Source organism: Atractosteus spatula, chromosome 2 (assembly GCF_055471065.1).
Source record: "Atractosteus spatula isolate fAtrSpa1 chromosome 2, fAtrSpa1.hap1, whole genome shotgun sequence".
Taxonomy (NCBI): domain Eukaryota; kingdom Metazoa; phylum Chordata; class Actinopteri; order Semionotiformes; family Lepisosteidae; genus Atractosteus; species Atractosteus spatula.
Genome location: NC_142707.1, coordinates 3,818,689 through 3,838,787, shown reverse-complemented (window position 1 = coordinate 3,838,787; position 20,099 = coordinate 3,818,689). Strand labels below are relative to the sequence as shown.

General features: G+C 54.4%; 1 protein-coding gene across 3 annotated transcripts in view; it reads left to right on the top strand.

Annotated features, from left to right (window-relative positions):
* The first annotated feature begins 1,069 nt into the window (after nt 1–1,069).
* The window catches only part of l1cama (L1 cell adhesion molecule, paralog a), a 69,410-nt gene continuing 50,380 nt past the window's right edge, over nt 1,070–20,099 (top strand). For 2 of the 3 annotated variants that reach the window (XM_088937277.1, XM_088937258.1), the window contains exon 1: nt 1,094–1,179. The gene's annotated coding sequence lies outside the window, so the exon portion shown is untranslated. Of the gene's footprint in view, nt 1,180–20,099 lie in introns of all 3 variants that reach the window. The other variant, XM_088937268.1, reaches the window with a different exon arrangement.

The following is a 20,099-nucleotide window of genomic DNA, read 5'->3' as shown; positions in this document are numbered from 1 at the left end:
CCTTCTCACACTTTCCTACATCTTTCTGACGGCTTGCTCTCCAGTGCAGCGACACGGCCTGTCAGGCTGACCCCGGCCTTGTGCACCTGCTACAGTACATCACAGCCAACACACTCCCGTCTCGTACAGCAGGTGGCGCAACACGGGAGGAAACCCCTGCGTCGCACAGGCGGCGTGTGCTTTGTGCTGAGCGGAGCCGTACGTAAAGCACGCAGGAGCGCACGGGTTCATCGCAGAGCCGCGCTGCCGCAGCCCAGCCCTGCAGCTCGAGACGGACGCTTCCAGGATTCAGCGCGGCGTCACGCGGGCCGCAGACACACGCGGACACACCCACGCGCTCGCACCCCCACACCCAGCGCCCAGCCCCGCCCTGCTCCTGCCTTCCCAGCCCAGTGTGTGGGGAATAACACTGGCATCGCTAGGGGGCGCAACCCTGCTTCGTGCTCGTTATAGCCAGAAGTGATGGGTTCTAATGGCAACCCCGCTGTCGCGCACGCACGCACACACACGCTTCATCCGAGCAGACAAACAGAGGAGGATGCGATTTTAAAGTGATTTCCTCTTTTATTTTGCGGAGGGGGTGAGGGAGAGGGAGGGAGGAGGTGTAGAGGGAATAGAGGAGAACTGGAGAGAGACGGAGAGAGAGAGATTCTGCCAGAGTGATTCTGCCAGAATCACAACGGGTCCCAATCCTACTGGGAGAGGGAGGAGGGAACTCAGTTGAACTGGCAGCCCAGTATGTGATCTCCTGTCACAGCCTGAGGAACAGTGAGTCTGTCTCCCAATAATGCTCCAGCCGCCTACAGAATATGTCAATATTGTATAATATGTCTTTGTTGTAAATGTCTGTAATATGTCTGTAGATTTTATTTTACTTCTATTTTTGTTTTGTTTCATGTAAATATCATTACTTTCATTTGCTTTGGCAACACTGATTGTACCCATCGGTCATGCTAATAAAGCACCTTGAATTGAATTGAATTGAATTGAGAGAGAGAGATGATGTCACTGCTACCCAGCTGCGAATCAGAGCGGGCGGGAGTGAAGGAGAGAGGGGTGTGTATCGTATCGCCGCAGCATCAATAAGAGCCGAGAGGAGAATTTATTGCGAGCAGAGGGAGAGACAGCAGGACGGACAGATACCGCAGGCTGACGGCAGACCTCGCTCTCGCTGCTAAGGTAAGGAAAAGAGCGGACTGCTGCTTTTTGTCCTTCGCTCAAGGGGCTGGTGCCGCCGAGGGACGGTGTATTCCGGTGGCTCATTAAAGGGGACCCGCCGCCGCATCTCCTCCACACCTCACCCCCCGCTAACCGCACCGCGCCTTGCTGTAGCTCGGCGATGCGAAATAGCCCCTGCCTCGCACCGAGTCAGTCTCGGGGACCGTCGTCTCCCTGGTGATAGCAGCACGAAGGCAGAGGCGCTCGGGAGCTGCCGGTCTTCCGCTGTCAGGGGTGGCCGGCCCTGCTGCCGGTGCGTGTGGGGTGGGGGGACGTGCCGTCTGCCAGCCCGGTGCGTGTGTCCCTCCGGGCGCCTCCAGCGCAGCTCCCCCAGCAGGTCCAGGTCGCGGAACGTGCCCCCCCCCCCCCGGGCGTTCTGCAGAATGGCCCCCCTCTTGCAAAACGGGGGTCCGGCCGCCAGGGCGCCGTTAACGCACGGAGGGGGCTGGAGACGCGAGACGGGCACGGGCAGGGAGGGAGCGGGTCCGCGCGCTCGCCTCCTCGCCCTTTTTTTTTATCTTTGTGCTGGAGGGGCGGCCGGCGCCCTCGCGCAGGGGAGACCCCCCCCCGGGTGAGCGTCCAAACAGACTGAGCCCAGTCCCGGGCGTGCGCGGGCGTCCTCCTCCCAGCTGCCCTTCCGGCCGAAAGCCGAGGATTGTATCACGGGGAGCACATTCAATGTGGTGGTTTTATTTCCCCCCTAATGGCTAATGTAATTTCTGTTGTGTGTGTGTGGGGTGGATTAATTCTTCCTGACTTGTGCACAGCTAAGTCGCTTGGTGTCGAAGGTCCGAGAACCCCCCCCGGCCCGGTTCGGCTCGGCTCGGCTCGGCTCCTTTCAGCCGAGGTGCTGGCTGCAGGACTCGCGGGGCGTGTCAGTGCCTGTCTGCCTGTGTGTGTGCGTGTCGGCGCGCCTGGGGCTGAGTGTAAACAGCACACGGCGAACGTGTCCGTGTGCGTGGGCGTGCTGCGCGCAGACGGGGGATGCCGCAGCAGAGACACCGGGAAAACGCTCGTCCCTGTCCGAGTGCGGCTCGCCGCTGCCTTGGCAGTAACCCCCCCCCCACGCACCGCGCTTCGGCAGAGGAAGCCCCCGCGCTCGCGCGAAAGGAACCAGCGCTTGAAACGCGTCTCGGCTGCTCTCCCGCACACGGGCTCATTCGGGCTCGGGCACTCCCGCGTCTGCAGAGCGCCTCGGAGCGGCTGTTCCGACACCGGGGCCTTTCCCGGCGGTCCGGATCCGCGAATGAAGCGCGGTGCCGTTCGGGTGGCGCAGCGCGGGGAGGGTTCGGCTTGTCCTGAGGTGACGTCGGGTCTGTCTGGCAGGCAGCCGTACGGGGCGCGGGTGTCTCCGCAATGCCTGCGGGGCACCAGCCCAGCTCCCCACTGCTTGACTGGACCGGTAATGAGCTTAATGAGCCTCTTCTTAATTAGATAAGAGAACAAGAACGGTGGTGGGTGGAGGCAGGACTGGAGGCCGCCAGGCACAGAGAGAGATAAGACAATCTTCCTGTGGGATGGACATGGCCTGAAAGAACTGGCTGGGGTGTTGTACTGAACTCCACTACCACCATCACCCCCCCCCCAAAACATCTTTCTTCTCCCCCCCCCTCAACCCACCAGATTGATGTCTCTCTTCTGCAGCGTCTTTGTCTGGCCCTGCATGACCCACGAGGCAGTGCTGCTGTGTTCGTGCCTGCTCCATTTTGTGCTCGGTGTGTGGCCGCGCTTCTGGGAGAGGGTTTGTGTTGGTTGGAGTAGGATATGTTGTCTGCGCGGGGGGGGGGGAGATTGTGGATCCGACTGTGAGCCTAAGTCGGAGCGAGGAACAGAACAATTAGTCGATAATTCAGATTTGATTTCTTAGTACCTGGCGGGGGAGTTGTGCATTGATTTTCCGTGGGGTTCCAGCTGTGCGGTCAGGTGACTCTTGTAACCGAGGAGCGGTCGTGCAGCTCGGAGTCTGATCGCCCCTCTGAGACATCGGCCGGCAGGAATAGACTCGACCTCCCACCCGGCAGTGTCCCCTTCTCCTACACCGTCCCATTCCGGGTTAGGAGGGCGCTGGGGGGCAAAGCTTTGGGTTTTCCAAGCCCTAATGCTGGTCTTTCCTCTACGAGGGGATCCCCCTTCCTGGAGCCTGTTATTAGGGGATCCCCATTCCTGGAGCCCGTGTACCTAGGCAGTCCGCAGACAGTCGGGGCGCAGGACGGCTTTGTGTCTGAAATCTCTTCCTCCCACGATTAAAAATGTATCTGTTATTGAATTATTGATGTCTGTACAGTAGCGACGTACAGGGCCCGGAGCGGCAGACTGCATTCTCGGGACAGGCCCTGTCCTTCTGTCTCCGCTCCGGAACTCGGAACGTTATTTTCCTAGGGGGGATACCCAGCTGACTCCGACCGCAGAGCAGACTTCGTCCGTTCCAGGTTTTCCCGATGAGCTGCATCCTCTCCTGGGTGCTGGCTGACACCCGGACCTGGAGTTGTATCGTCTGTGCTTGTTTTGCGGTTCTGAGTAAAGCTTTGACAGACAGACGTGTTCGTCAACGCAGTGCGATTCTGCTCCATGTGCACAGATTGTGAAAACCTGGACTGGATCAGCCTGCTGTGGAATGGGAATGAGACCCCACTACCTCCACCCCGAACTTGATCAAAACCCTTTTAATTGCTCTTGACTATTGAGTAGGCAGCAGTTTCACCTCCCTTTGAAAATGTTATGGAAATTGGCTAATTGTCAAAATTTCAAAACACCTGGAAAAGATCAAATGAAAAAGGTGATAATGATATTTTATGGCCTAATTAATTAAGAGTTCAGTTGCCACGAAAGCTTAGAGACGGGGCACTTCAATTTTAGCTCACCACTACTTTGCATCCAGTTTTGCATTAACTTGACAACAAGCTGCTGTTCTTTACAGACTGGAGTCCCAATTACCCAGCAGCTCGTTCAGAGCCCCGGAGGAGTCTGTGACAAGCTCTCTGACAAAACCAGTTCTCATGGTCTCAGTCGAGCCCTGCGCTGCAGCTGGCAGTGTCCCATGAATTGGGGATGAGAGAGAGGTTTTAAATGAGTGCGCGCACGTGAGCACGTGTACGAGTGCGCGCACGTGAGCACGTGTACGTGTGCGCGCACGTGAGCACGTGTACGTGTGCGCGCACGTGAGCACGTGTACGTGTGTGCGCGAGTTTGTGCACGAGTGCACGTGAGCGCTTGTACAGTACGTGTGCGCGCGAGTTTGTGCACGAGTGCACGTGAGCGCGTGCACGTGTGTGCACGAGTGCACGTGTGTGATTTCGACAATCGATGTCCCACTACCTCCTGAGCAGAGGGCAAGCACGCTTTCTCCTGGTGCTCTTCCTCGCCCACGTTCCGCACGGTTTTTAAGCTTTTGCGAGTTACTGGAAGAGGTGGCACTGCAGAGACACACCCACCTTGCAGACTGATGTCTCGGTGGAGGGGTGTGCCACACCTCGCGGCCTGCCAGGTTTAGCAGCCCGTCAGGACAGATGGATTGCACACGCCAGCGTCGGGGTGCATTTTGGGGAACCGTGTCGTCTGCTCCTTCAATTTTGGGGAGCACGATTGTAGAACGTAACGGCATCTCTTGGAACCCGCAACCTGTGTCCTGCGATGTTAAGACAGTGTTTACTGTGCCTGGTGGGCGGGCACTGCGAGGGGACACTGCGGCTCATGTCGGGGGTCAGAGAGAGAGAGCGAGAGAGCGAGAGCGAGAGCGAGAGCGAGAGCGAGAGCGAGGAGGAGCAGACGGAGGAAAGGTGGGGGAGAGAGGGAGAGAGACAATGATTACATTTAAAAAAGGCTGGAGAGTCCTCCCAGTCTCTCCTGTCCAGTAATGAATTCGCTGTCTGAGAGAGAGGTGCAAGGTCACAGAGAGAGAGGGAGAGAGAGGGAACAGAGGGGGATAGAGAGGAATAGTGGAGGATAGGGAGGAAGAGGACAAAGAGTGGGAGAGCGGAAGACGGAGGGAAAAGAGAGGGAGAGGAGGACAGACGAGAGACTTTCCTGATTTGCAGAAAATCTCTGTTTAATCAGGGAATAATCACTAACCAGTCATCGCTTTTGACTAAAGGTTTTTTTTGCTCATCTCATGTCCTTAACTCAGAGAGGACAGTGTTGGCGAACCATGTCTCTTCACATCTCTCTAATACATGTGCTGGCGGTTTGTAAAAATCCAGCCCTGTTCTGAACAGTGCTGCTGCCCCTGTATATCCACAGCACATTCAGGCTCGCTGGCTCCCTGCCTTTTTCTCCTGGCATTTCAGGACTGATCTCAGCCGAGCGTCACGCTGTCTTAGGCTGAATAGTTCTCTCCCAGCGCAGGGGTGAAGCGCAGAGCTCTTATCTGGACAGTTCCTTTACCCAGAGACACGCAGTTCACAAATCGTTCCAGAATTGCATTTGCTATAAAGGATCAATACAGTCCATCTGATCGGCCTACTGCCTGAGTGCAGGGGCCAGGAGACTATCAGACGATCTACTGACAGATTAAAATACACGTCTCCATTACAGGGGAGAGCGCGCCTGGCACGCCCTGGCATTATAGTACTGAGAGCGAGGGAGGGAGAGAGAGGCTCAGGCGGGGAGGAGAGAGAGGGAGGAAGATGGAGAGAGATGATGATGAGGAGGAGGAGGAGGAGGAGGGAGGAAGGAAGATGAAGAGGACGGAAGAGAGGGATTTTGTTGTAATCCTGTGTATTTAATTCTTTTTATCTGCTTTGGCGACGCACGATATTCCCCGAATCCAGACCTGTGACCCCAGCTCTTAATAAGGACACTAATCCTTTACTTAACCCGATGAATCCGTTGAGAGCAGATCCTCATTCATTAAGCTCTTTATTAAGGTAATCACCTGATTTATAAGGACGATTTCATTGTTTCCATCCCTGAAATTGAAAAACCGTAACTCCCAGCAGCTGAAGAAGTGATGACGAAACATCGAATTAATTGAACTTGGCTCGGTTAGGTAACGCGCGGAGAGCCATCAGACCTGTGGACATGCAGGTCTGGGTTCCAGCGCTGCCTGCGAGCCAGAGTTCGAGGAGACGGGGGGGCAGGAGTGCATTACTTTGATTAAAGGAGTGCGGAGAACAGCCCTGAGGGGGGGCCAGCACTGAAACACAGGCACTGCGGCTGACGGAGCTGGGAGAGAAATCACAGGACCGCAAGAGCAAGCACGGACAGAGGGAGGGGGAGAGGGAATCAGGGATAGAGAGGGAAGGCCTGGGTAGAGACTGGAGTAATATTACAGGTGTAGGCTGAACTGAGTGTCTTTACAGTACTGTGCTGATCTGATGAGGGGAGAGAGAGTCTGGGGTTATGAGCCATACTGAGTGTCTTTACAGTTCTGTGCTGATCTGATGAGGGGAGAGAGAGTCTGGGGTTATGAGCCATACTGAGTGTCTTTACAGTACTGTGCTGATCTGATGAGGGGAGAGAGAGTTTGGGGTTATGAGCCATACTGAGTGTCTTTACAGTACTGTGCTGATCTGATGAGGGGAGAGAGAGTTTGGGGTTATGAGCCATACTGAGTGTCTTTACAGTACTGTGCTGATCTGATGAGGGGAGAGAGAGAGAGTCTGGGGTTATGAGCCATACTGAGTGTCTTTATAGTACTGTGCTGATCTGATGATGATGGGTGTGTGAATCTGGGATTATGGTGAGCTATACCGAGTGTCTTTATAGAACTGTGTGGATCTGATGACGGGAGAGTGAATTTGGGCTTTTGCTGAGCTATACCGAGTGTCTTTGCAGTACTGTGCAGATACAGTGATGTTGGTAACATTAGGAAATCCTGGATTAAGGATGACTGGAGCTGATCTGTATTCTCGGAAGCACAGGGCTATAAACTAATAAAAGAAGCATTTTCTTGAAGATCAGATCACTCTCTCGGATCCAGACAAAGTGGAGACACTGAGATTTATTCCACATCCTGCCGGTCATTTCATTTCTGCTTCCTGCTCGGCTCTGCGCTCTCCTCTCCTTTTCTCTGTCTGTCTGCGTGTCTGTCGTTCCTCTGTGCTTCCGGCGGGTCCAGTGGACCGGGGGCCTGCGGGATGCACTGGCCCACCCCTCCTGGACGGACCCCAGCCCCGGCAGAATGGGCTCTTTGTGCTGAATGATGGAAAGAATGTCCTCGTTTCCTCCTGTCCCTCTCCCTGGCACGGCAGGAACAGAGCACTGAGGGGCGTTGACCTCGAGAATGTATGGGTGACAGGAGGGAGGAGGGGGAAGGGAGGAGGAGGGGGTTGAGGAACGAGAGGAGTAATGGGGAGAGGAGGAGGAGGAGGAGGAGGAGGGAGAGGAGTAATGGAGACAGGAGGGAGGAAAGAGGAAGAGGAGGAGGGAGAGGAGTAATGGAGACAGGAGGGAGGAGTAATGGAGGGAGGAAGGAGAGGAGTAATGGGGAGAAGTAATGGAGAGAAGAGGAGGGAGAGGGGTAATGGAGAGAGGAGGATAGAGGAATAATGGAGAGGAGGAGAGAGGAGTAATGGAGAGAGGAGGAGGGAGAGGAGAATTGCATAAATAATGGAGCCTCATTTTAGTTTGAAACTGCCATTTATTGCAAAGCTCATTTAATTCTTTAAATAACCACATAATTGTGATATTTCTAGCTAGGCTCAGAGATGTATTTTTTAAAGTCGCTGCAGCTTTTATTGAAGTGGTTTTCACGTGAAACACGTGAAGAAACTTCCTACTTGTGTCTAAGAAGTCAATTAGGCTAATTGCTTAATTGACAGCTGGGGTTTGAACACAAACCAGAAGACAACTTTGTCGTCCACGCCCTTTGACCTCTAGCAGGGTCCAGTCCTGCGGCAGCCGAGCGCTTGGATAAATAATTCCTGAACAGACCCTAATAATGGGTTTCATTTGAACTCTTGAATTGTTTTCAGCTCCTTCACATGGATGGAATTGTCTTTTCACTGCTGCATTGCTTAGGAAACTTCAAATTTCCAGCCTTTGCAGGGGTAGAAGATGACGCCTGTGCAGGCTGTAACCCAGCAGCTTGTGTCTCAGCTCTGGGTTCGTTTCAAGAGCTTGGCAGCAGTGAGGAGCTGAGCTATCAAGGGGCCGGCGACAGCCTGCCCCTTGCAGCAGCTTTCTGCACTCTTCACTCTCTTTGTGGTTAATTGGTTTAGATTTAAGGTGATGGATTCGGGGGCAGCACGCTGGTGCAGTGGTCAGCACTGCGGCCTTGCTGCTCTGGAGTCCGGGGTTCAGTTCCTGGGGTGCTGTCTGTGTGGAGTGTGCATGTGCGCTTGGATTTCCTAGGGGTGCTCTGGTTCCCTCCCACGGTCCACAGACATGCTGGAAGGTTAACTGGGGTCTGGGTAAACTGGCCCTGGTGTGTGTCTGTCGGAGATGCAATGGACAGTTATCCTGTCCAGGGATGTATCCCGCCTTGTGCCCATTGCTTGCCGGGATAGGCTCTGTTTCCCCTTGCTGTATCCTGTTGTACCATGCTGTGCCCTGATTCACTGTGTTGTACCATGCTGTACCCAGTTTTACTGTAGTGTCCTGTGCTGTGCTGCAGGAGTTTGGCCCTGCGGGAGGCTGGCCTGCCTGCAGGCAGCAGGTCAGCTGGGGTCAGTGCAGACTGCTGCTGTGGGTACCTGTGATTGGAGCAGCGCTGCCCAGCAGACACGACAAGGCAATTATCCACTCCTCTCTGCGCTCGCTGCACTGAGAGCTTTCCACTCAAGTGAGAGGCACATTACCGCATCAGCGTCAGTCTTGTACCAAATGAGCTCTTTGTTGTTATATACAGTGACTCCAGTAAGAGTCTGTACTCCAGGTGTGTGTGTGTGTGTACAGTGACTCCAGTAAGAGTCTGTACTCCAGGTGTGTGTGTGTGTGTACAGTGACTCCAGTAAGAGTCTGTACTCCAGGTGTGTGTGTGTGTACAGTGACTCCAGTAAGAGTCTGTACTCCAGGTGTGTGTGTGTGTGTACAGTGACTCCAGTAAGAGTCTGTACTCCAGGTGTGTGTGTGTGTGTACAGTGACTCCAGTAAGAGTCTGTACTCCAGGTGTGTGTGTACAGTGACTCCAGTAAGAGTCTGTACTCCAGGTGTGTGTGTGTGTGTACAGTGACTCCAGTAAGAGTCTGTACTCCAGGTGTGTGTGTGTGTGTGTGTGTGTGTGTGTGTGTACTGGGGCTCCAGTAAGAGTGTGTTAATCATGCACTCCCCTATACTGAACTTGGGCTGGGGAGCATCCCGTGTAATCCTGTCTGTCGGAGGTGGATCCCCATTAGGAGCAGAAACGCGTGGGCTGGGATTGGTGCCGCACTGTAAATACTCTCCATTCTCCCTCTAATTTAATTTCTCCCTGCCTCTCCCATCCTGTTACACACGGTGTCTTATCCCGAGAGACTCTCCTATTGCTGGGTTTCTGGGGGGCTTAGTGTGCTCCTTACACATGGAGTAATGGACTGTGACTGTGCACAAACGCAGTGTGGAGGGAGGCCTGTCAGCCGGCGCGGGCCGGAGCCTTGCCGGAGTCCGGAGTCTCAGCGGGTGTCTGGGAGCAAGCTGAGCGAGCTGTGCCCAGGAGCCAGCTGGATCAGGGCTTGGGCACTGCGGCACAGCAGGCGAAGGAGCCAGGGGGCCTCAAGGAGGTGTCGCACAGTGTCCCTGGGCCTCTGACGTACACAACAGCCCTGCGTCTGTGATCCTTTGTGCATTTCTTTACTGCTCCGTGTGTGTCCGTGTGTGGCAATAGCCGTGTCTGCTAGCTTGTGTCTGTGTGTGTCTGGCGTCGTGAGTCGGGTTGTGTCTGCGGGGCTCTGTGTGTGTGTGTGTGTGTGTGTGTGTGTGTGTGTGTGTGTGTGTGTGTGTGTGTGTGTGTGTGTGTCAATGCATGTCTAAAGCTGTGTGTTTAGGGCTCTGTGTGCGCGCATCTTTAGTATACTCTATGTGCACGTCTAGGGCTGTGTGTGCGTGTGCGTGTGTGTGTGTGTGTGTGTGTAGGGCTCTGTGTGTGTGTGTGCGCGCGCGCGTGTCTAGGGCTCTGTGTGTGCGTGTCTAGGACTCTGTGTGTGTGTGTGTGTGTGCGCGCGCGCGTGTCTAGGGCTCTGTGTGTGCGTGTCTAGGACTCTGTGTGTGTGTGTGTGTGTGTGTGTGTGTGTGTGTGTGTGTGTGTGTGTGTGTGTGTGTGTGTGTCTAGGGCTCTGTGTGTGTGTGTGCGCGCGCGCGCGTGTCTAGGGCTCTGTGTGTGCGTGTCTAGGACTCTGTGTGTGCGTACAGTAGCTCTATAGGGTTAGAGGGATTATGTGCTGCTGATCCTGCTGCTCACACTGCCTCAGACTCCTAAAGCTGATTTGGAGCAGAAAGGGAAAACAGATTTCATGAAAGCTCTTTGAAACGGCTCTCTCTTTTTCCTCTCCCTCTCTGGGTCTCTGCTCCATGGCACATGCTCAGTACCAGCTTTACACCACAGCAGGACACTGCAGGATCTCGTGTAGCAGTGTAGCAACGCAATGTGCAATGTATCTATGTACCGTGCATTACAACAACTTAACACTGGTGTGAACATGCAAATATAAGACAGGCTACAGACAGTATGAGGCCGGTAGCCCCTCTGGGCTGTTTGGTAATGTAGTGATCCGAGAATCTCATCCGGTGGTTTCCCAAAAGGAGGGTCTCGGCTTCACTAACATGGCTGGACAGCTTGTTCCAGGCCCTCACAGCCCCGTCTATCAAGGAGAAGACGTTGAGGTTTTTGGTAAATAGCTGCAAAGCCGATAAATCCTTTGAACAGAGTCAGTCAGTCGTCCTTAGCTGTCACTCCTAACAAGCGGCAATTTGCATGAATTACAGGATGTGCTCCTGAACGCTGTGCTTGACATATTAGGGCCTGTATCAGTACTTTCACCCTCCCTCTCTCCTCTGTGCTCTCTCAGCCCTTCACTCTGTGTGGGGCAGCAAAGTGCTTTATATTAATTAGCCGATGTGAGTCTTACTCTCTTTGTTCACCAGTCAGTTAGACTGTCTCTGTCTCTCTGTCCGGTCAATCAGTCTCTGTCTCTCTCTGTCCGGTCAGTTGATCGGTCATTTGGTCAGTCTCTCTCTCTCTGTCTCTCTCTCTGTCTCTGTCCGTTGGTCAGTCAGTCTTTTTGCTAAATCAGAAACCATTAATAGAGCATTTACAGTAAAAAAAACAACAGCATATCAGTGGCCATTGATGGACATCACATAGCACATTACTGTGAGACAGGCTGGCTGTCGGCCCCTCGGGCTGGGACAGGAGGTCACATACCGGGCTGCAACTCTGCCAAGTTTCCTCCCCCAGCAAGACGGGAAGCTGTCCCGATTCTGGCAGGTGTGCGATTTCTGGGATTGGATTGGATGTCTCCTGCAGTCCGTCAGTCTCTCTGACAGTCTACCTGTCCGTTCCTGTCCCCTGAGCGTCTCGCCTTTTGTCGACTCGCGGCCTGAGCCATCAGCCTCTTGGAAAGCTGCTCCTGCCTTTCCTTCGCCCGGGTCCCTCCCGGGCTGGCCCCTGTTATTGTTCCTCTGGGACGCGTGTCTTTGGATCTTTGGACTCCACTTTGTCCTTATTCCTTTGATGGGTGAAATAATGGATGTTAAAGGTCAAGGATACCCTCCCTCCCCGAGTCTGTCACGGCTGCAGCCAGGCACTTTGGAGTGGAATTTGAATTTCAATTTGAGCGGAGGTATCGGAGGTCAGTGAATCCCAGAGAGGGGCTGTGTTTAATCTGAAGCGGGCGGCCCAGCTCACAGGAACACACTCAATCTGCATTTCACGGGACGCTGGGGAGACGGAGCACAGTGTTCAGTCTTGCTCAGTGTAAATATTTGGCTTCTCTGTCAGCTGTTTGTATGATGAGTGAGGGCAATATGTGCCTCATTACAGCACCACTGGCTGCTTACTTGTTGTGAGACAGTTAGAGTGACGGAGAGACACACACAGGGAGTATATCTGAAATACATTTTAATGTGTGATCCAAACCAGTGCCCTATAAGGCAGTGAAGTGTGGGGTCCAATCGCAGACCAAGATTACCTCAAAAGGGACCAACAGCCCATTGAAGTCCTGCACAGAGTTCTGTAAAAACATCCTCCGTGTGTAGAGAAAAACATCTAACACTGTGTGCAGGGCCAAATTAGGCCTGTACCCACTGCTAATCAGTACACAGAAGAGAGCAATAAATTATACACAAAAAAGCAGTGACTAGAAAGTCTACCACCACATGCCCTGCTGAGTCCAGAGCTGACAGGCTAAATGACCACAGCCTGGCCTTAGAAACTGAGCGATACAGGCAGACCTGGCTGTCCAAGAGGACAGGCTCAGTGAGCACAGCCTGGCCATAGAGACTGGGAGGCACAGGCAGACCTGGCTGTCCAAGAGGACAGGCTCAGTGAGCACAGCCTGGCCATAGAGACTGGGAGGCACAGGCAGACCTGGCTGTCCAAGAGGACAGGCTCAGTGAGCACAGCCTGGCCATAGAGACTGGGAGGCACAGGCAGACCTGGCTGTCCAAGAGGACAGGCTCAGTGAGCACAGCCTGGCCATAGAGACTGGGAGGCACAGGCAGACCTGGCTGTCCAAGAGGACAGGCTCAGTGAGCACAGCCTGGCCATAGAGACTGGGAGGCACAGGCAGACCTGGCTGTCCAAGAGGACAGGCTCAGTGAGCACAGCCTGGCCATAGAGACTGGGAGGCACAGGCAGACCTGGCTGTCCAAGAGGACAGGCTCAGTGAGCACAGCCTGGCCATAGAGACTGGGAGGCACAGGCACACCTGGCTGTCCAAGAGGACAGGCTCAGTGAGCACAGCCTGGCCATAGAGACTGGAAGGCACAGGCACACCTGGCTGTCCAAGAGGACAGGCTCAGTGAGCACAGCCTGGCCATAGAGACTGGGAGGCACAGGCAGACCTGGCTGTCCAAGAGGACAGGCTCAGTGAGCACAGCCTGGCCATAGAGACTGGGAGGCACAGGCAGACCTGGCTGCCCTGAGAGGACAGGCTCAGTGAGCACAGCCTGGCCATAGAGACTGGGAGGCACAGGCAGACCTGGCTGTCCAAGAGGACAGGCTCAGTGAGCACAGCCTGGCCATAGAGACTGGGAGGCACAGGCACACCTGGCTGTCCAAGAGGACAGGCTCAGTGAGCACAGCCTGGCCATAGAGACTGGGAGGCACAGGCACACCTGGCTGCCCAGAGAGGACAGGCTCAGTGAGCACAGCCTGGCCATAGAGAGTGGGAGGCACAGGCAGACCTGGCTGTCCAAGAGGACAGGCTCAGTGAGCACAGCCTGGCCATAGAGAGTGGGAGGCACAGGCAGACCTGGCTGCCCAGAGAGGACAGGCTCAGTGAGCACAGCCTGGCCATAGAGACTGGGAGGCACAGGCACACCTGGCTGTCCAAGAGGACAGGCTCAGTGAGCACAGCCTGGCCATAGAGACTGGGAGGCACAGGCAGACCTGGCTGTCCAAGAGGACAGGCTCAGTGAGCACAGCCTGGCCATAGAGACTGGGAGGCACAGGCAGACCTGGCTGTACAAGAGGACAGGCTCAGTGAGCACAGCCTGGCCATAGAGACTGGGAGGCACAGGCAGACCTGGCTGCCCTGAGAGGACAGGCTCAGTGAGCACAGCCTGGCCATAGAGACTGGGAGGCACAGGCAGACCTGGCTGTACAAGAGGACAGGCTCAGTGAGCACAGCCTGGCCATAGAGACTGGGAGGCACAGGCACACCTGGCTGCCCAGAGAGGACAGGCTCAGTGAGCACAGCCTGGCCATAGAGAGTGGGAGGCACAGGCAGACCTGGCTGTCCAAGAGGACAGGCTCAGTGAGCACAGCCTGGCCATAGAGAGTGGGAGGCACAGGCAGACCTGGCTGCCCAGAGAGGACAGGCTCAGTGAGCACAGCCTGGCCATAGAGACTGGGAGGCACAGGCAGACCTTGCATTAATTTCTTGCATTAAGAGTTTGTCTTTTCCACATACCCCAGCTTGCTCTCCGTTGTAGAGAGACGGAGAGAGGAGAGTAACCTACTGTATAGAGAGAAGCCTGCTCTTGTCACAGGCGTCTGTGTTTGTCACAGCACAGTCGGCCTGGATGAACACTCTTCTCTCCGGCAGCAGCAGCCCCAGCCCCTGACGAGGCTGCTGATGGAGATAATTAAACAATTAGATAATTAACAGAGCTCGGGGAGGAGGGGGAGTTGGACTGGAGGTCTGAGTGAGCACAAATTCCAGTTGAAAAATGTTTTACTGATATAATGAGGTTTCATATTTACCAAAGCATTTTTAAAATTATAAATCCGAAGTGTATATATAATACACACTCCATACCTGTGTGTGCTGTGCAGCCATATTGACCACACACAGTGCACTACAGCAGAGATTCAAACAGGCGGATTGGTGTCACTGTGTGGGTCTTTGAGTGCCAATGTGCGTGTCTGTGACTGTGTGTATTGGAGCCTGCGACTAAGTGTCAGTGCGATTATGTTGATGTCTTTGTGTGCTGATTACTGTGACTGTGTGTGCTGCTTGCTGTGACTGCGTGTCAGTGTGTGTGCGTGTGTGTGTCGGTGTCTGTGACTGTGTGTGCTGGTTTCTGTGACTGCGTGTCAGTGTGTGTGCGTGTGTGTGTGTCGGTGTCTGTGACTGTGTGTGCTAGTTTCTGTGACTGCGTGTCAGTGTGTGTGCGTGTGTGTGTCAGTGTCTGTGACTGTGTGTGCTGGTTTCTGTGACAGCGTGTCAGTGTGTGTGCGTGTCGGTGTCTGTGACTGTGTGTGCTGGTTTCTGTGACTGCGTGTCAGTGTGTGTGTGTGTGTGTGTCGGTGTCTGTGACTGTGTGTGCTGGTTTCTGTGACTGCGTGTCAGTGTGTGTGTGTGTGTGTGTGTGTGTCGGTGTCTGTGACTGTGTGTGCTGGTTTCTGTGACTACGTGTCAGTGTGTGTGCGTGTCGGTGTCTGTGACTGTGTGTGCTGGTTTCTGTGACAGTGTGTCAGTGTGTGTGCGTGTCAGTGTCTGTGTGTATCAGTGTCAGTGACCGAAGTGGCAGTTCAGAGCTACAGGCCTCAATTGCTCTCGTTAAACTTGGACTCTCTCTCTCTGTCTCTCTCCCTCTCACTCCATCTCTTCCTCTCTCTTTTTCCTGCCGGAGTCGCACACATGTGGCCCAGTCTCCTGTAACGCAGGCTCTTCCCAAGAGCTTCTCCCGATTAAGTTATCTGTCTGACGAGCTCCTCACAGCAGCCTCAGCGCACATTCTGTACCTCCCCTCCCCTGTGGCCTGCCATGCCCTTATAAAGCCAGGATATCTTCGGAGCGCTCTCTCTCCTAGCAGAGGTGCAGACAGTCTCAGATCGGACCCCCGAGCCACCACCTGCTCTCGCCCCGGTCCCGGCATTGCATCAATCCCACTTTTCAGCTCCCGGCCCGTGTTGCTGCGCCAGTTCCAGGAACTGGACCGTCTCCCTGTCCTGGTCTCCATGCTTCCCTGCCAACGGAAAGTCCCTGCAGGCTCTCCGGCAGGATCTGTCCCTCTCTCCCCCTCCTCCTGACACGAATGTTTCTTATTTTCCTTCTGGTGCAAAACGACAAAATTCGTTCTGACAGGAGGGTCGCGCCCCTCCTCCGTTCTGTCTCTCTGTGCGAATCTGTCGCTCTTTCAGAGTCCGTTCCTTGCCTTTCCCGTTCCTCTGTCTCTCCGTTTCCTTCCCTGCCTCGCTGTCTTGACACACATTTAAATCCAGAGGTGCTTCCAGGTATGGCAGGAGATCAGTGTTCCCAATGGAGCTCAAGTATTACTGATATCAGTTATTACTGATGTACTCCAAATATGGACTTGTCATCTCCTCTCCTCTCTCTGTCTCCCCCCTCTCGGAGCAGTGCTGTGTGATCTGTTGAAACAGGTAGCCGAGACGTGCTCATTAGAGGGTGTCGGAATTTCTTGATTTCACACCTTTTGCTCAGTGAAGAGTCAGCTGAAGCCATCCTCGCTTTATCCACAAGTGACGATGTCTGATTTCACCCAGCTCTTGGCATCCCAGCAGTGGCTCATTTTTGCATTCAAGGTGCTGCCTTAACATGGCATGGTGCTCTTTGTTCGTTGTGTCATCAAGCTGATCCCAGAGCAGTTCAGTGACATCTGGTCGGTGCAGAAGCAGCTGTGGGTCGTTGTCCTGCGGGCCTTTTCCTTTTCCAAGTATCTGTCTCCAAGCTCAGCCAGAGCAGTGTCGGAAGGGTCAGCACTACTGCCTTGCAGCACTGGGGCCCTGGGTTGAGTTCCGGACCTGGGATGCTCTCTGTGTGGGTTTCCACAGAGCTCCAGTTTCCTCCCACAGTCCGAAGACATACTGGTAGGTTAATGGGCTTCTGGGGAGATGGATCCTGGTGAGAGTGTGTGCCCAGTGATGGACTGACGTCCCCTCCAGGGGGTATCCTGCCCCACAACCCCGAAACAGGATAAAGTGGTTAGAAAATGGATGGATGTTTACAACCGCTTTGCTTGTACTGTAAATATCTGTGTGAACATACAGTACACACACTACTCTGCACAATCCTTGGATCTCGCCATCTTTCCTTCTTGATTAAGAAACACAATTCTGTGATGACCGTCTTCTGCAATTGCAGCCCCTTTGTTGTAAAACAAGTTAATCTTGACAGATCAGCGTTTCTTTTGAATGAATTGTGCTCTTTCGTTTGAATGAACGGTAGAGTGTTTAGCTTTCTGGATCCGTAGGTCTGGTGGAACAAATGATGTTGGGGGCTAAGAATACCTGACTGTGAATCCATTAGATGCGATGGGTTAGCCTGATGGGTCCTTATTCTCAGTAAATGTGAAGTATTCAGAATTTCTGCATGTTATCTGCTTGTGAAGAGCTGAGCTTGAATTGCCTTGATCATGTTTTTGAAGACTCTGAGTAGTGTGAATCAGAGTTGCTTAATGACAGCCTTAATTTCTTCTCACCCAGCTCTATTAATAACACTCAAGATGTTATCATAGCAGGAAACAGAGGTGGAGGCTTTGATTTTTCGATGCTCGAAATATACATTAGTTTAACTCCTAACTGTGCTTCAGATGCCTAATCATTGTGCGTTTGTGTGTCTATGTTAATGAATGTGTATGTGTGAGTGCCCTGTGTTTATGAATGTGTGTGTATGTGTGTTTTTACATTTGTATGAATGTGTGTTTGAGTGTGCATGCGTTTCTGTGTGTTTGAGTCTGTACGCGCTTGTGTGTGTGCATCAATGTGTTTGTGTGTTTGAGCATGTGTATGAGTGTGCATTTGTTTTTTTTTATGGGTTTGAGTCTGCGTGTGTACAAGTGTTTTCACATTTGTATGAATTTGTGAGTGTGCATACGTTTGTGTGTGTGTGTGTGTGTGTTTACAGTATATGTTTGAGTGTGCATGTGTGTGTGTGTGTGCCTGACATTCAGTGAGTCAGCAGCTACATTTCGGCATCACTGGGTGGTTCACAGGTCTTTCTTCCCCAGGGGCTTAAACAAAGACACCCAGACCCCTCCCCTGCCTCCCCCCTCCTCTCTCTCTCTCTCTCTTCCCCCGAGTGCTGCCAGCAAGGGATCGCATCCTGTCACATCGCCTTGCTCAGGGTTCGAACCACAGCGGGTGCACGCACACGAACTGACACACATGCTCCTGTCACTGAGAGACAGCGGGGAAGACGAGGGACAGAGGGAGAGGAGGGGGCGGAGAGCCAGACGGAGACAGAGAAGCAGAAATTTCAGCCTCTAGCCACTGTCTCTCCCTGGAAAATGAGAATAGAAACAGACAAGTGGAGAGCCTTGACCAGAACAGCCACGGCTACAAGGCCCCGCTGAGCCTAGAGAAGAGCTCAGTGACCGCAGCCTGGCCACAGAAACTGAGCGATACAGGCAGACCTGGCTGACCAGAGAGGACAGGCTCAGTGACCACAGCCTGGCCACAGAAACTGAGCGATACAGGCAGCCCTGGCTGACCAGAGAGGACAGGCTCAGTGACCACAGCCTGGCAATAGACACTGGACACAGGCAGACCTGGCTGTCCAGAGAGGACAGGCTCAGTGACCACACCTGGCCATAGAGACTGGGCAACACAGACAGTCCTGGCTGTCCAGAGAGGACAGGCTCAGTGACCACAGCCTGGCCATAGAGACTGGACACAGGCAGACCTGGCTGTCCAGGGAGGACAGGCTCAGTGACCACAGCCTGGCCATAGAGACTGGACACAGGCAGACCTGGCTGTCCAGGGAGGACAGGCTCAGTGACCACAGCCTGGCCATAGACACTGGACACAGGCAGACCTGGCTGTCCAGAGAGGACAGGCTCAGTGACCACAGCCTGGCCATAGAGACTGAATAATACAGGCAGCCCTGGCTGTCCAGAGAGGACCAGTTCAGTGATCACAGTATCATCCACCCACCCATTCATCCATTTTCTAACTGTTTCTTCCAGCTCAGGGTGGCGGGGGGAGCCAGATTCTATCCCAGCAAGCAACGGGCACATGGCAGGGTGCACCCTGGTTGGACAACAGTGCATTGCAGGCAGACATACTGTACAGGCACACACACACTCACACCAGGGCCAGTTTTCCTAGAAGCCAGTTAACCCACCGGTATGTCTTTGGACTGTGGGAGGAAACCAGAACACCTGAAGGACACCCACGCTAAAGCATACAACATACAAACTCCACACAGACAGCACCCCTGTAATTGAGCCCAGGGCGCCAGGGCTGTGAGGCAGCCATGCTGCCCTGCATTATTATTGCTCTTATTATATGTCATTGTCCTGAACTTTGACAAATGTGCATTATTTGGTCACGCCACTGAGCGTGAGAGGAATTTCAGAAAGAATAGTCTGGCCACAGAGACGTCCGTGATCGCAGGAGAGGGATCCTTCTGGGAAGAAGGACTGATCCCGCGCTCCGGCACGGGCTGGGCGTGTGCGGCGTTTACCCATCAGTCCCTCTGGGACGCGGGCCGGCCCGCCAGGAGCGGCGTTTTAGCTGCTCCTTCCCGCTGGAGCGTTTCGACAGCCCGGCTCCGCACCGGCGCTCGCGGGAGAGGGCGTCGGCACGTGGCGCTTCCCGGTGCGGAAGTCAGGCCGTCGTATCCCAGGCCCTCGGACCTCCAGCAGGGCCGGAAGGCTGAAAAGCGAGAGCATTCCAATCCCGCTTGGCCCCTGCCTTCTCGCACCGGGGATCTCTTCCAGCTGTTCCCTGACGGTCTCCAGGAAATCCGCAAATCCGGGCAACCGCCCCCCCCCCCCAAATAAAACATGGCAGGTGCCTGGGCCTTAAGGGTCAGCCCCAGGGGCTTCAGGACTGAAGAGATTGAGTCCCCAGGGCAGGCGGAGACTCCGGAACCGCTCCTGGCGCTGGGCGAAGCCGCGTGAACGAGAACGAGCTCGGGCCGCCTTTCAGCGCCTCCTGATCTGGAAGCAAAGATAGATGGAGGGAGAGAGAGAGAGAGAGAGAGAGAGAGAGAGAGAGAGAGAGCGAGCACGTCTCGGGGAAGGAGAGGTAGAGGTGACAGAGAGATGGAGGGAGGGTAATTAGGGAACTCCTGATGAGCCGCACCTCAGCGGAAACCCGCAGAGATGAAGGCGAGGGAGGAGGAAGGCTGAAGGCACGGAGGAGACAGGAGGAGAGAGGAGGAGGAGGAGGAGGAGGAGGAGGTGGGGGAGGGGACGCAGTGTACTGTACGGTGGGAGTCGGGGGGTTGCCATGGCAACGCCGGCATGAGGCAGGGGTGTGGGACTGAAGCAGCAGGGAGTCTGAATAAGTGATCAGGGATCGACACCGAGTGGACAGGCGCTGCGCCCCAGCACGCTGTGTACACCCCGCTATCCAGCCCTGCCCGCACGCCACACCCCACTGCACAACAGGCACT